The 15583-nt window shown below is 26.8% G+C and overlaps 1 protein-coding gene across 1 annotated transcript in view; it reads left to right on the forward strand.

The window, feature by feature from the left end:
- LOC123305133 (dystrophin, isoforms A/C/F/G/H-like) overlaps positions 1–15583 on the forward strand; it is a 794529-nt gene that overhangs the window by 755700 nt on the left and 23246 nt on the right. The gene's annotated exons all lie outside the window — the stretch shown is intronic.

A 15583-nucleotide genomic window follows, 5' to 3' on the forward strand; every position in this document is an offset into this window, starting at 1 on the left:
TTATGTGTGTGTGCCTGTCTGTTGCATTGTAGCGCCTAAACGGATGATCCGATTTAGGGTTCCGTACCCGTAAAATTTGTCGGGGGTTTTTTAAATTTTGTAAATTTCACTTGTAAATATACAAATCAAAATGATATTCAACAAGTTTATTCATACTTTTCGTCTAATTTTGTCAACCTCTAACACAAGTCATAATCAAAATTTAATTTTATTAAAAATAATATTAACTTCTAACTATCTTGACTACCAACATATTTTTAGAATATTTTGTTCATAGAAATATTAATAAACTTGACAATATTCTTCGATTACCCAAAATGTGTTATATGAAAGTTTATTTCTAATAGATTGCTTTAACATTTTCTAGGTTGCGATTCTCTCCATTATTTTACGTAGGTAATGAGAGATTATTTGATCTAAAATCTCGATTAATTTTCATTTATCAGCAGTTTGATTAATATCGATACCATAATGGTACAACACTTTTTTGGTATGTTAATGTAAATCAGTACAGATTTAGTACATGCAGCCTCATGTCTGCGTAGGTGTTATACAAATAATACAATGTAAATATATTAAAGTAATTTTTTAAATCGACAAAAATATAATATAAATTTATTAGTCATACATGACAAGACATATATCTTTCGATAAAGTAGTAGATAAATCATATTTTCTCTCATACAGAGTAGGTACCCTAAAATTTAGTATTTATTAAAACTTTTTATTTTCCTGTCCATAGCTAACCTTTTGATTTTTAGTGAGAAGTTTTTTATTTTTTAATTATGTCACAATACTCTGAATTGCAAAATATCTGGATAAGATAATCTGTAAATCTCAAATGTTTTAAAAATTCTGGTAAATTATTCTATTATTCAAAACGTAAAAAGCTTCGAGAGACCAAGTATTGAGTTGAATCCAGTTCTCTGTTTTAACTACCACGCCTGATCGAACTGTGAATACCATGAACTGTCAATACCAGATAGTTTACTTTGGCTATGTAATGGTGTCTGTAAGTTGTTCTGTCTTCGGAATGCAAGGTACAAGGTAGCGATGAATTAAGTCTTATCTTATTGCAAGATACTTTTGTTGATTACCAGCCGTTATCATCATGCCAACTGTTGAATCGCAAGAAAATCTGAAGTGACACAGTAAAATCTGATAGTCATTATAGTTTTGCATCTATAATGGCCCAAAATAGGACCAATCATTTGTAATATCGCTGGATATAAATGTTAACAATGGCCATTGTTTTATTTTAGGAGGTAGGATCAATAGTTTATTTGAAGAAATTTTTCTTTCAAAAAATTCACTAAAGTGACAAGTGCTTACATACAATTTTCTAATTTAAAGTCCATGTCTATCTCTCAAAAACACATGTAATTTTTTGATAGCTGTAGTACAATTTTATAGCTATGGTGGAATATTTTATAAGTACGGACTTTATTTGCGAACCAACCTGTATTATGTATAACTACAATCGCATTTCACAAACTATTATGAAAAAAATTATTATAATAAATAAATATCTGTACGAACAGATTCTTATTATTAAATCGACCAAACAGTTGTTTTTTCAATATCTATTATTTTTATTACCAGCATAAGTTTTTTGTAAGAATTAGTTAATTAACTTTCAGACCAAAATTTCGACTACTTTAACGCACATAGTAGAATCGTGTAAAACTGCAATGTATCATACCAAACATCGGTCTACTCGATGGAAAATACATAAGAAATGTAACTAAATTATGTTGGAAGCGAATTATGTAAGAAATGTATTATGGTGGAATATATAAAATAAACAAATATTATTTTAATGAATTAAACACTGAATTCTTTGTTTTTGATGCATAATTTTACATCTGATGTCGAGGCATGGTAATTAAAAAGAACTGTTATGAATCTTAAGAAATACTACAATTCGAAGTACATTTTTACCTGATAGTGTTGTTCTGAAAACTTAAACTGGTGTTGGCTAACGCTATGCGGCAAATTCAAAAAAAATTCTTCAAGTATCCATTTACGTCTGAAGAAAATCGAATTTTTTTTTTTAATATTTAAAAAATAGAAAATCTCTGTAATAAGGAATGTTATAGAAAATAATTTTTACTACAGTTGTTGATAATTTTATGTGTAGCTATAAAATATAGTGTATTTTATCTATTGCATTATCTCAAAAAATTCGCTCTTTTAATGACAGTACCCGCGTATTGATTTTTATTCCATTTTTTACTTTTCGATTTAATTTTTTTATTTTAGTTAAAGTTTTCAATTATAATAGAGTTGAATTTAATTTGAACATAAAATAAAATTCCATCGAAATAGAAAGAATTCTTTTCAGATAGAATACCGATTATAACAATAGAATGGACAATTCAATATTTGTCATTAAAATAATCATTTGGTGAGTCCTTGAGACAACTAACAGCGACAAAAACATGTGTTAAAAAATTCTTCTTCCATATAACGATACGTTTATTTATTTTTTTTAGTGCAATTTTTTTTATAGCCTAACAGCCAGCGTACACGAGACATGAAATTATTTTTTTATTGCTAAGAATTTGTACACATGAATTTAATAGGTAGTTCGGCATCATTGAACAAGGACGATATTGAGAGATGCACTTGAGTTATAGGCCCAGCAAATTTTTAATTGCCCCCTAACATTGATTAATTTGCTTTTTTTCATATTTGATTTAAAAGATAATCGATTCTCCGACACAGTAGACTTAGGCCAGACACTCAACAAAGCAGCGTAAATGTAGTGCGGGCGGCACTTTGAATGTTTTAAACAAAGTGTCGAACTATGTACGTTTCGTTTAATGCCGACCAATAGTAATAATTAAAGCTTTTCCGACCCTGCAACTAAAAATTACAGGTGCCTCAATATCTCTCCTGCTTTGTGCTGTAACTACCTAATAGCTACCTAATAACTGAATAAATTTTTAGCTATGAAAAAATATTTCTAGAAAATCTACTTCGACATATACCACCAATATGAATACATTGAAATTCTTATTTAACTTTCCCAGCCTTTAAACGCTAATAGAAATAAGCATGTCTCTTGAAAAATATATAATTTTTAACTATTTTTAATTATTTAATTCAAAAAAAATAGTTGGCAGAAAATTTTCCCTACAATGCAAGTTGATTATCCAATGCCCGGTTTTATCCTTTCGTACTAAATCAATGAGAATAAATTAAATAATAAAAACAAACTGAGATAATTACTTTTTTTTTTAATCGCTCCCATTTATAGATATTATAAACATATTTTTATATATGAAATATACATAGTATATTAAGTTTAGCCCTAAGTTTGTAACGCTTAAAAATATTGATGCTACGAAAAATTTTGGTATAAGTGTTCATAGAAGCACCTAATTAGACCATTTCTGGTTGTCCGCCCGTCCTTCTGTGAAAACGATAAATCAAAAACGAAAAATGATATATATCAAGCTGTAATTTTTACAGCGTGCTCAGGACATAAAAAGTGAGGTCGAGTTCGTAAATAGCCAACATAGGTCAAATGGGTCTTACAGACTCATTTTGTAAACCGTTAGAGATAGAACAAAAGTAAAAAATGTTTGAAACATTTTTTCGTAAACATCACTGTTTGCCCGTGACGGCTCAAATTATGAGCAAATTGTATAGTATTTATTATCAGTTATATATGTGTGATATATATGTATGTATAATGTGATAGAGTAATCAACACTGTCTATACATGGTATTTGAACAATTAACTCAGTCAATTGTTTGTTTTCACTTGTTGAATATGTCTAAAAAATAAATCATTTACCGACTTTTCTCCTTAGACGAATTTCACGCCAAAAACTTGTATTTTTAGATTTTGTACCCTTTCGATCTACTCATCAAATCTAGCAGAATTCATTTTTTTAAAAGTTTGAGTTTAATAACCGAATTTTAAATAATTAATTATATAAAAACTAATTTATAATTTCTCTCACATGAAAAAATTAACAAACAACAAAGACTTTTTTATTCATTAATGCCAATATACAATTTTAATCGATTCAATTATTTTAAAAGTTTAATATAGGAATTTATTTAAAAACAATTCAATAAATTTATTTGCAAAAAATTTATATTTATAAATGAATATTATGAAATAATATTTTTAATTAAAATATATTATTTTTATATAAAAGTGAACATAATAATTTTCGTTAAAACATTCGGTAAATGTAATAATGACACAGTGGTTTATTTGTATATGTGACATTCACGTAACACAATTTTCATTATCAACAATACATAAATGCTAACATTCTCTCGTCTATTGTTGTGAATCAGATACATAGATATTATATAAAGAGTGCCCCGATTTAATCACTCCAGGTGAAAATTTCTGATATACTCAATGAATTATGACTATTTTACATTTAATAAAATTGAAAACTGTATATCAAGAGAGGATGGACGCTATAAAGCGGTTGTTTTTACTTTTAAACTCAGTGAAGTGGGCGGGTATCAATCGAGTTAAATATATAATTTTGGCTAGAAAAACTTTTTCGTAAACCTGTTACCTACATTCGGATGAAATCAACTAAAACAAAAAAATTAAAACAAATTAACAGTTAAGAAAAAATTTAAATCTCCAAATTAACCTTGGGCATTCTCCTATAGTTTTAATCAAAAGTAAGTAAAAAAAAAACTTTTTTTAGGCACATACACTAAATTCTGAAAAACTCCAAACAATAAAAATTAATTTTTGCTTATTATTATTTCAAGGTTTTCGTAAGAACAATTTCTTAATAGAAGAATTTTGACTCGTTTCCTTTTCAAAACTTTCAGTTGAGGATATTAAACTGAGACATCCTATATATAAATTTATACGTTTAGTTGCTATTTTAACAAACCACTGTTTTACAATGAAGTTCAGGGTTATAATTATATTTTCACGGTATTTGTTTTCAAATAAAGATTTAAGCATGACGGAATTTAATCTAAAATAACATACCAGAAATATTTCAAATGAAATGCGGAATTTTTATTTTGCAAAAATATTTTATTTTTTTACAATAAATATTTATTTAATCTGTTTATTTTCATTAAAACACAGATTTATATTTAATCAGTTTTGGATCAGTATCATATCACTAGGCAGAAGAGTGCTACAAACTTTCAAAAATATGAATTACTAGAGGATACCCACTAGCTTCGCTGGGTTTAAAGTTAAAGATTGATGAAGACCACCGTGTTATAGCCTCCGCCTCTCTTGCTCTCGCCTATCCCCTTTCTATAACACTCGAAATAATGGTAAGGATTGTTTTACACAGGTAAAATATTTGTATGGTTTTCTATTTTTTTAAATGTAAAATAGTCGTAATTATTCATTGAGTATAACAAAAAAGATAGCCATGAAATATTTTATATTGACTATTTTTACAGAAATTTATATACATTTATAATATATATATATAAGAATCAGAGCTATCATTTGATCTCCCTTATGCATATTGTAATATAAAATACATGTATAATTCAGAAGTGGTTATATATGCCTAATTTTTTTATACTCACTTAATTTTCCAATTGGTCAATATTTTCACCAAATTTACAATAATATTTAATTACTCTTAAGAATTAGTTAGCAATATACTTAATTATACACTAACGATAAAATTTCAAACCTTTAAAACTGCTTGGGTTCAAACCTTTTTTACGATATTTGTCCATTATAGTCAAGTTTATAAAAACATCTATGTACATGCACTTATTTCGACAATACTTAGAGGTGTATTTTTTTTTTTATTATTTCCAACAAAACGTTAAAAAATGATATTCAATTCAAAATTATTCTAATTATTTTTTTAATTAAATATTAGTTTTTTAGAAGATAAACACAAGTTTTTAATTGTGTAATTTACAGATGCTTCAAAAAATAAAGGATTTTATGAAAATATTTTCATTGGCCAACAAATTTAATGTAAATTAAATAGCAAATAAATAAAAGTGTTAGCCGTTGCCTGTTTGTCGCCGATTGTCATAAGTTTAATCTAATATATTGTATTTATTTACAATTTATAATCAAAGATTTATAATTTAATCCTACCAATTTAAAGACAATAAACAGCACCCAACAAATTTACACGGAAATAATATCATTTTTTATGTCTATAATGCTGAATAAAAGAATGACAAAGGTATTTCCAAACTATATCAACTGATCATAAAATGAATATTTCTTTATGAAAAAAATGCATGATTACACAATTTTAAAATTTAGAAAATTTAATTTGACATTATAAATAATTCACTTTTTTACACATATTTTTATTAAAAAACTAAGTTTTCAGGAAAAATATTTCTATGAAATTGAGGAAAAAATGTGTCGAATTTATTGAAAGAGTTTGGATTAGAATAAACTATCAAAAAAATTCAGCTGATTTCTGAGGATTCATTTGACTGATATTGTGAATTAAATGAAGTTGAAAACTTGACAACCTAATAATTAGTTGGAAATATCTTAAAAAAGAACCAGAAAAATACAATTTTTGCGGTAATTATACGAACTGTTATGATACCTATATAACTAAGAAGGTATTAATAAACTTTCTACAACTAAGAGGTCAAGTTGTCACTGTTAATAACACAAATTGTGGTTTAATATAAGATTACGGATCAAGAATTCTTGCGGTTAATTCTTACCACTATTCATGTTATAATAACATTTTATTGCCTCTATATATAATAATATATATGCAATAATGTAGATAGAGTTTATGTTTTCGAAGTCTAAAATCGAAGTTTTATTTCCTCCAAATGTCTATATTTTGATGTATACGTTAATGAATGGTGACTGGCCGCAACTTACCATACAAAATAAAGCTTACCAAATACTTTAGTAATAATAATTTTTAAAAAAACCTCAAGTAGAAAATAACACTTTAAATAAAATAAAGTTAAAAAACTAAAACCCCGACAATTACAGAATCGCGCTCTTAAAAGTGTGAAAACAAGAAAATATTTTCATCCGAAATTGTAATGATAAGTAAAATCGTCATTACAGTCGAGGAACCTCTTTTCGGTCCTGTGAAAAACTGTTTAATCTTAGAGGTTCTCTGACTGTAATGACGATTTTACTTATAAGAATTTCAGATGAAAATATTTTCTTGTTTTCATACCTTTAAGAGCGATTCTGTAATTATCGGGGCTTTAGTTTTCGAACTTTATTTTATTTAAACCATTTTGGGGTTATAATTTCGTGAGAAAGTATAACAACATATTTATATTTGAAAAGTGCTATCATAGCTTTATGCCTCTAGAGGGCGCCGTATTCAATTTAATGTGATGGTAGTATAGCTTATAACCAGCGGACGATCAACATATCTGCTACACATAATATATACTGTTTGTCTGTATACGGAGGTGGATTGTGTGGCGTTTATTCCACAATATTTTTATTTTTAACTCTCGAAAGGTAGATAGGTTCACAGATACATATATTTACAAACATTGAATAATATATTTATAGATTTTAACTTGAAAAATATTTTTGTAGGGAGTCATTAATTTTTCAATTTTCACGTTTCATATAATTAACGAATAATAAGCTGCTTCGTAAGGATGAAAAAGTATTAAATCCTTTTTCTTTCACATAACATCCCTGTTTTTCCTCCCTGTTTCTTTTTTTGATAAAGTTCTGTCACATTATTTTTCTGTAAATAGAAACAACTACTCAAACCAAAATCACGGATGCCAAAGTTTTTTGGGTAATGGAATATTTATATTTCCATAAGATAACAAACGGTATATCCAAATTAAATCAGTCGTAAATAAATAAAAAAAACTCAGATAGTCAGATACATACACTGCAGATTTTGTTAAAACTAATTTTCAATTGTTTACATGTAAATGATATAGATAATGTCAAATTAAAATTATTGCAAAATAACAATTAATTAAACTTGTTTGCATTAGAAATTGTGAAAATAAGATACGAAATTACATAAATATTTACTAAATGTAAATTAACTTAATCACTTATTTAATTTTGTTAGAAAATAGTCTTAAATTTTCAATGTAAACCATGTATAAAAACCATAAACTTATATGTTTACCCATTATATCAATAAAGTAGTGTATCGTTACCATTGAAACGCCTGAAATAAAACTAATGCATGGTGTCAGTAGCTCTTATTTCGTTACGTTTTAAACGCTTTAGGAATATGTTTAAAAACAAAATCTGTAGACGCTTTGAAACAAAATTATAACGTTTAAAAAGTGACTACGAAGTTTAAACATTTAAGTGCTTTGAATCAAAACATTTATAAATAACACACCAGAATTTGCATAATTTTGACATTTCTGGTTTTTTATTAGGGATAAAATATGAGCTTATTCACAATATTATTGAATGGAACAAATGCATTTTCAAAAGGAAGTGCTCCTAGCTTGCCAAGTGTACCAACTGTGTACACATACAAGTTTTAGTTTACGCAACTTCATGATGCACTAACAAGAACCTATACAATAAATCATAATTAGAACGTGACCATTTCATTTTTTGATCCTCGCTAATTCGCTAGAAACCATATATTTTCAAAAGAAATTTATTACACAAGAAACAACGACAAAACAAAAAAGTATATCGTCTATTCAAGTTCGTATTTAAAAAAATATTATTAAGACGATTATTATTCAACTAAAACGGATGTTGAATAATAACGTCTTATACAAATTAACAAAACATACAGTAGCACAGAGCCCCAGCATTTATTTAATATATACAGAGTCATCTAGGACCTTTGTATTAGCAAAAATGAGAGAAATGAATTAAAAAAGCTTGAGTTTTGTTTCTCTAAATCTTCTCTACATTGTCCTCTATACTACAACATCTGGCCGTAAAAATGGTCTAACCTTGCTTTTTGTTAACCACAATTAAAAAGTAATAAATACTAAATTTTGAAATTTTCTAAAAAGGGAATATTTTATGAGGCTGACATTTTTCATAAAATTAATTTTATTTTATTAAGTTTTTATTTTTCGTCGAGTCCAAATGGATCCAAGATTCCAATTAAAAATTAATGTATGAGCATGTCAACAATGTTTGATTTAAAGGCTCAAAAGTTTTTTATAGACTTTTACTCAAAGAATATGTTGTTAAAATTTCAGCATAGGTATCCCTGCAAATTTTTAAGAAAAAAGTCATTGAAAATCGATATCAAATACATTGGCTCTAATGGAGGAATCTCCGTTCATATAAGGAATATAAGAGCAGGGTAGATTTAAGGTTGAAATTATTTTTATCTTATTTTCAACTTTGAAATATTGAAAGCTGAATAATTAAACAAAATTTTCAATTTTTTATATTTTGAAAATTGCGCCAGATATCGAAAAATTTTATTCTTAATTTTCGTCTTATAGCATCAAGTTATAATATAATTTATTATCAAAATTGAAAATTTATATTTTTCTTAAATTATGCCCCCGCTACCGTGCTCATTCATCCTTAATTATAATTATAGTATCATTATATATGAAAATGGAATGAAACTTTCCCTTCTTTTCGGGTATTATAGCATAAGACCGTCTCTCGGTGTACCAGATATTAAGTTAAAAAAAATGGTAGAAATCAGAAATAGCACAAAATATGTTGTGCTGTTTAGAGAACCAAACTTAAATAATAAAGTGTGGCAGAGAGGTACACTCTTTTTCATAAACAAAAAAGTATCACTGCGTTTTTTTGTCTAAATTACAATAAAATAAATAGTACACTGTGTCCCAATTTCTGAACGACACTGTATACAGACGTTAGAGCTATTATAAATGTTGGAATAAAAAGGTCATTGCTGAAATAAATGTAGTTGTTAGATTAAAGAAGAAACACGATGATGATCATTCATTGAGAACTGTCTAAAACTAAATCTTCTCTTTGAAATGTTGGTCAAACTTATAAACGTTTAAATTTTCTCTGTGTATTTGTGAGACATGGAAATACATAGTTATTTAATCCTTTACTAATGGGCTACAGAAATTATTGGGTATTGTAGTAAATGATATAAGTAAATCTTGATGTATAAGCATCTTTATAATTTATGTATTTGATGCATTTCGTTTGCAATTTAGCTAAATAAGGTGGAGGCAAAATTTCTATAATATCCTCTAGTATCAGTATCTTCATGATGCTATTTTAATTGGAGAGTCATTTATAAAACTTTGGTTTTTTTTTCAAAACTTTTGCGATATTAATTTTTTTATGACCATCCTTTAATAATTTTTTTTATCTAAGAGCTGGATAGAAACTTTATGCAAAAAATAATGACTTTTTAATGTGAATTTTCTGTGAAATATAGCACAATAACTATTACATTTTTTTCAAATTTGAGAATATACATTTAAAATTATATAAAAAAAATTTAATTGGTAATAATTATTGAACTTAATAACCTCACTGAAATTGGCAATTTTTTTTTAAATCATTATTATCTTTCATTCCAAAAAAACATTGTTATCACAGCAAATTTTACTATACAAACTTTCTAACGTTTTTTAAACGATTTTTAGACCTTACTTACGAGTAGGGGATAAATGAGCATAGTAAAAACCCCACTATTAGGATGTGGCGTTTGTGATATAAAGCCTCGGCTTTATCTCGGCCTTTATATTACACGCTTTAGAAAATACAAATTTCAGGTCTAAGGTAGTTATATACCATTTACCAAACATATTTACTTGTAGTTAGTTGTCTCTTCAAGTTTCATTCTGATTAAACCAAACTTGTTTCAAACGGAATTGAATTCAAGCCTTTTTGGTAGTTAGCTTGGAGTTTCGATCTATAAAATAATATTATAAAGAATCTGGAACCGTTAAATATATTTAGTTTGTGAAAAATAACAAAATATTGCGATCGTAGGACCCCCTTTAGGAACAAAGTTCCTTTACATTCAAATTCAAAAATTTGTATACTATAATAAATAAAAATAATATAAAATAGGTGAACACACAGTTGTTGCCATGGATATGACACACACGCACACACAAAACATATTTCACACTGTTACGTGAAGAATTTTGCCAGTTTTCTCACCATGGCAAGCCGCGTTAAGGAACTTCGTTCCAATATGTTCAATATTTTACTTGTGCTCCCTCCTTCCAGTCTTCAAATAAAAAAATGTTTAAAAAAAACGGAATAATACATTAATGTTAACCAGTGGTTTGTTAAACAAGCTTTAGAACTGAAGAAAATTTTAAAAGTGATATACAAATTTAATTAATTAAAAATATTTTCCACATTTCACATTTTATAATTTTTACAAATCGTAAAACGGCACGTAATTTCTGTAAAACTGCAAATTCAAAAAGTTTGTTTCCAGGTTTCAAGTTTGAATATAACTGTTTGGAGCATAAAATAGAAAACCACCTATTTTTCAATATTTCTATGTTATAAAAATTTTTTGGTCTTATTTATTTTTTGTGTTTCATGCCATAAATATAAAATAAACAAACAAAAAATCTTTGTATTTTATATAAAGTGAAACAGACAGAGCTAAGTAATTTAGTTGTATCAATTGATTAAATTTGATCCGGATATTATTAATACACCCACGTTCTTATAAATAAATACTATAATACAAAAAAAAAAACAATAATTTACTAACAAACCACATAAATGTGACAAACAAGAATACTAAACAAGATTATAAAAGTTATTATTATATATCTGTTTCATTTTATTAACAATTATTTATTATTTCCAATATAAAAAATTAGTTTTATTTCTTTTACACATTATCCAGTAACTTTTAAATAACATTTATGGCGTTAAAAATAAATAGGGTGTATAAATGTATTGCTGGTCAACAATACATAGAACAATTGTGTACAAAAATTTTTAAAAACTTTTGACGTGATATAATAATCTGGGACCCGATTGCTCGGATAGAACGAAAACGAAGTAGCTGATAATAGACTTAAATTTTGAACAAAAAAACATATTAGAAGTTATAGAAAAACTTTTTCTTTTTAAAGAAAATCGAAGAATTGCCTAAGTACACTCACATTTTTTATTTAATGTATTTATCACACTAGAATTGATTGTTTCAAAGGAAAGCTAATATTTTAGAAATTTTTATACATTGACTGCAAACGAAATTCGTAGCGCAGAAGCTGCGTTAGCGAAGTGAATTTCCTCAGAAATTGAAAAAATAACACACTTTTCTTAAAATAGAATATTGCATTTTTAATTTTTCAAGAACTTTTATTTTGAAAACTAAGCGTCTAGAGAAAAAAGTCACAAGTGTACTTTTTTGCTTATTACTGATCAAAATATACAAAAATATTTTTTATTTTGAATAAAAATTCAAAATTTTGTACTTTGTACACCTCAACCCCTTCTTTATCTGTCGATTTTACTACACATCATTATTTTCCTATATCATACATTTGGGCGCATTACAATCAGTATGACGGAAAAACTTGCTCGTTTAATTATTATGTCCGCCTTATATACAAGTCCGTAGACCACAAAATGGGTCGGCACTCTAGATGCCACTCGTATCAATTATTAGAATGCCTCCAAAAGTTCAATAATTTTTATTTGCGTTAAATCCGAAAAATTACGATTGAAATTTTTTTTTATAAATTTGAGGTTCATTTCTGCCAATAAAAAACTGAAAGTAGATAAATCGTATAAGGATTAGTCATTTAACTTAAATTTAAAATCGATTCGGGTCGATAATTTGATATACATAGATTGTTGCTTAATAATCTGTCTCGTCAAACAATATATAAAAATCGTGACGCCATTCGTCAGTTTGATTTTAGTTTTATATCTTTTATCGATATTACAAATGGCGTCAAGATCTAATTTGTATATAGCAACAACAAAAAATCTTTATTTTTCGAAATAAACGTTATTCACAAGAGGGGATAATCCTAATGTCGAATTGGCCATGTTACCCATAAAAATGTTAAACTAGACTTGGTATCATGACAATATTTGAAAATGAAATTAAAATTGATTAATAAACGAAGAAGTTATAAGCAATCGAAAATATTACATTCAAAGGTTACCACCCATCTCCTTTTAACAAAACAAAGTTTTATATGTAATTTCGATACCTACGTATGTCGTCACTAGTGGGTGTCGTCTTCTTTGTTGGAATTTTAAACGTTCATATCTTGATTCAGTCACTTTCGAACCATCTGTATAATAATATATAATGTATTATTTTCAAAATAGATTAAATTTTATTTAATACAAGGGATTTAATTGTATTTATTTTATATGAAATTGAAACTTCGATTATATTAAATTATAACAGAATACAAAAGGTCATTTCATTTATTTATTTACAATTATTATTATTATAGTTTATTATAAATCCATATCAAAATATGAAGTATTTAAGTATTAAAACTATCATAAAAATATATTTTATATGATTAAGTCTTTTCATATTCCTGTCAATTTGTTTAAACATAATTTTTTAAGAATATTATTATCTATATCGCTGTCCATCAATTGTCTATTGATATTGACCGACATCAAACCTAATTATTTTGTATCGATACCTTTTTAATTACGTTCCATCATATCAATCAAACAAATACAAGATCGAGCAGAGAAGTGTGCAATTTGGAAAATACTGTCAGAACAAATCCCATCAATTTTTCCAAATAATCTCTTTACCATTTAAGGATGTATGAGCATGACAACAATGTTTGATTTAAAGGCTCAAAATGTGTTTGTAGGTAGTCTTTTACTCAAAGAATACGTGGTTAAAATTTCAGCTTAGGTAACCGTGCAAATTTTTAAGAAAAAAGTCATTAAAAATCGATATAAAATACATTGGCTCTTATGGAGGAATCTCAAAAAACGACATATTTTGGAAGTTTTTGATAATTTTCATTTGGAATGAATGAAAACAAATTTTAAAAAAACTTTTTAATAGAAAGTAAACATATTAGCAATGAATTAGAAAAGAAAAAAACTAAGTGTCACCGTCCATATAAGGGATGTAAGAGCAGGGTAGATTAAGGGTTGAAATTATTTTTATCTTATTTTCAACTTTGATGAAGAATTTTGTTATAACTTCATGAATGTAGACGAAAAATAAGAATAAAATTTTTCGATATGTGTCTTGGTTTTCGAAATATCGAAAGCTAAATAATTAAACAAAATTTTCAATTTTCGATATTTTGAAAATTAAGCCAGATATCGAAAAATTTTATTCTTACTTTTCGTCTTATATCGTCAAGTAATAATATAAATTTATCATCAAAATTGAAAATATCTATTTTTAAATTTGTGCCCCCACTACCATGCTCATACATCCTTAAAACCACATAAATAAGCATGTAAGAAAAATGAATACTGAAGAAAACTTATTTTAGTATTTGAAGCAAATTTGATTGTGTTTTCAATTTATTTATTAAAAGTATATTAATTTCTTAAGATTCAATTTACTCATTTTAGGCTAGTTGTTAAAATGCCAGGTTTCAAATCATATTTCATACATATCGAAAAAAAGATATTCGAGGCACGCTGAGAACTAGACAAAATAATACTTATAGAAATCAATTTTTCAAAAAAAGACAAGCAGACCTCTTTGGTGATACTTTCTACCTTATAGAAGCTTGAGTATTTTAGGCGTGATTGCACATTTGATAGACTTCGGCGACCAAAGCTTTGATTTTATATTCAAATATTTCAAAAGAAAGATAATTCCAATTTTCTCGGAATCTTAAATTCATTTCCTGAAATATTATATAACAGCTGTTATTATAAGCGAATTTTCTCTGAGAAAAAACAAAATTTCGACTGTTTTCAATTAAATATTTTGATTATGAATTTTTTTGTTCTTAGATACTTTGAAAAAATAATTCTATCACACAAATGTGTTCATCACATAATAATTTTTCATCATCATGGAACAGGTGTGTGACATATCTATCTCTTGACATCTTCAAAACCAACAAAAAAAAATTTCAAACATCCAAAATGATAATAGAACAATAGTAAGAAGTGTATTACATAGGGGTAACCTGACTACTCTATTTTATTATGTATGAAACCAACAACCTATTGCTATGTATAGTAGACAAAATTAAATTTATAAATTTTTAATAATTATCCTTGCTCATTGTAAGTTTTAAATGTATTCTATTGGGTGTGCAAAAATATATTTCATCAAAAATTTATTTGAGGGTGGTATAGGCCGTCTAATCAGTGGCGTATAAATTGCACCTGGGCCTTCAATTTCTTAGGGTCGCCTAAGAATTGAAAAGGCAGGAACAGTTAGCTCCCAAAGCTATTAAATCTCGAGGCTGCTCACAAGTTTTTTTTTTTTACTATGCTAAATGAACATTAATAATAACAGAACTCCTAATTTCAGACTTTCAACACATGCGCCAAGTATCTTTGATAAGCATGTGCTATTTTTTACCGTCATTTCTGATGATAAAGCATGTATAAAACAGATTGCAGCACAACGATATATCTATAATAACTCTAAACTTTATCGAAAGGTAAATAATGTTTTTCTAAATACAGGTTTGAATTGACAAATGACCTATTATAGAAACTATAATATATTACTATGAACTGATA

This window comes from Chrysoperla carnea, chromosome 1, assembly GCF_905475395.1.
Source record: "Chrysoperla carnea chromosome 1, inChrCarn1.1, whole genome shotgun sequence".
Classification (NCBI taxonomy): Eukaryota; Metazoa; Arthropoda; class Insecta; order Neuroptera; family Chrysopidae; genus Chrysoperla; species Chrysoperla carnea.